Genomic DNA, 2,500 nt, shown 5'->3' on the forward strand with positions numbered 1-2,500 from the left:
ATGTATATACATGTATGTATGTATGTATATACATGTATGTATGTATGTGTGTGGCTGTGTGTATATATACATACATGTATATATGTATGTATATGAAAGGAGAAAACACTCTACACACAAATCTAGTTTTACTTTGTGGGTTTTTATACCATGTATGTATGTATATGGTGATATAGATAGATAGATAGATAGAGATTTATATGTATATGTATATGTATGTACTCACACACACACACACACACACACACACATATATATATATATATATATATATATATATTTATATATGTATGTATGTATGTATGTATGTATGTATGTATGTATGCACACACACACACACACACACACACACACACACACACACACACACACACACTCAAATATATCTAAACACACACACACACACACACACACACACACACACACACACACACACACACATGTATATATTAGTACATATACATGTGTGTTTATATATACACAAATGTATACATACATATATATATATATATATATATATATATATATATATATAAATTTATGCATATATAGACACACATACACACACACAAATAGGCAAGTACTTATGCTTTGGACACAGGGCAACTGGGCCTGAACTTAATTCTAACAGTGCGCGTTTCGGGCGCTTCAATAGTATGAGCATAAGTGTGCGTAATTTCTCGTTGCGGCGGACGAAGGATTCCTTCGTTTACCGCCATGAGTCGGGATCAAAATTGACTTGCGGTGATAATAACTGTGTAAGCTTATATAAAGCACAGTGTATGTAATGCGTTGACATTATTTGCAAATGGAGACACTGTCATCAGTATATATTCACCAAACCTTTAGACTAAAGAAGCACAAATTCTAGCATTATTGAGATTAAGATAACGAACTTCGAGAGCGATTTGGGTTAGTTAAAAGTCATAGGGATGGCACTTAGTAAAATTCATAATCGTAGAGTGTAATCTGTATAGAGTGGGCAGGTGGGCATGGGCTTAGGGCAGGTATTCGACATGTATCTTAAATCTATGTTAATAAGAGAACGATTAGCACGGGAAGTATAATAAAATACAGGTGTTGTGAAAAACAACGATACCCACACATTCATAGAGGAAGTAATAACGAAGTACTTACTAGTAGGATACAATAGCAGGTGAAAACAATAATATTACAACGAAAATCGTAGCAGTAAATATGAATAATATACAGGGGAAACCGAACTTTTCAATACATGGTTATTTGTTCTGGGATAAAATAAAATAGAATGAACTGCAATGTGAGGACAACAATAATGAACATTAGATAAACACCAATATTTAAAAAAAATATGATTAAAAAATGGTTACGGCAGGGGAATGAGGTGTGAGGTGAGGGTATGTGTCACTTGGGTTTAATCTCAGTGTGTGACTTCATTTATTGTTGTTTTGTAAAACAATGGCAGACAGCAAGAAGTGTTGTAATATAGAATTAGTTGTGTGTGTACTTTAAATCTAAAAGAAGGTAACTTGTATGTAAGATGTGGGTGGTATAGGGAGAGCAATAGTTAATCTGTCACTAACAGGCACACTTACATTTAATACTGACTAGTGAGTATTGGTGGTGGTAGGTAGAACTGCAACTTCATGGATTTATGAAGACTTGGCGAGGTAGGTGAGCCAGATTGGCAATGGTTGCGTCATAGAGTGCGAGGATACCCCTTCAGCGACTTCATCAGGAGGGAAGCACAGGCGTGAGTGGTCAGCACGCAGGAGTAGTAGGGTAGACATGATACAGGTAGGCGTGGAACAGAAGATGACTCGGTAGCGATGGCTGGGCGTTAAGGGAGGCGAGGAGCCACTTCGACGGGAGTAACTTGTCGGTAGATAGCGTGGCATCGGCGAGGAGCGTGGTGGTAGGTGAATTAGCGTCAGCGTTGTGAGGTTCTTGATCCCACCGTTGCCACCAGATGTGAGCAACACATGAGATGGCCTTGGGCGGGTCAATGAAACGGGTCTTAGCTTGCTGGCTTTTTGTTGAAGGTAGATATGAAACTCCCCAAGAGGCCCTTGTGTCCCTGCGTCGGGGACTAGGTGGTGGAGCTTGGACCCTGTGTGGCTTGGCCTGTCTGCTGTGTCTTTCTCCCTCTGTCTGAGAACTGTCAAACGCGTCCTTTTATGCCACGGTTCTCTTCGAGGGCAGATGTTTACTCCCGTGCGAAAAGAGAAAGCCTGGCGGCACCTGCGTCCACCCAAGGAGAAGGGCGGCTGCTGGGACAGCATACCATCAGGTCTTGCTAGGTATTGTTGACATATATATATATACATACATATATATGTGTATACATATATTTACATATATATATATATGGGTGTATGTATTCATATACATTTATATACATACATATACATATATATGTGTATGCATATGTATATATGTATATATACATATATACACACATGTGTGTGTATTTTTGAATGTATGTTTCAAAATATGTATGTATGCATGTATGCTTGTATCC

General features: G+C 38.4%; 1 protein-coding gene across 3 annotated transcripts in view; it reads left to right on the top strand.

Moving 5' to 3' along the window:
* The window catches only part of LOC125040291 (calcitonin gene-related peptide type 1 receptor-like), an 87,032-nt gene that overhangs the window by 83,348 nt on the left and 1,184 nt on the right, over positions 1-2,500 (top strand). The window lies entirely within an intron of this gene.

This window comes from Penaeus chinensis, chromosome 29 (assembly GCF_019202785.1).
Source record: "Penaeus chinensis breed Huanghai No. 1 chromosome 29, ASM1920278v2, whole genome shotgun sequence".
Classification (NCBI taxonomy): domain Eukaryota; kingdom Metazoa; phylum Arthropoda; class Malacostraca; order Decapoda; family Penaeidae; genus Penaeus; species Penaeus chinensis.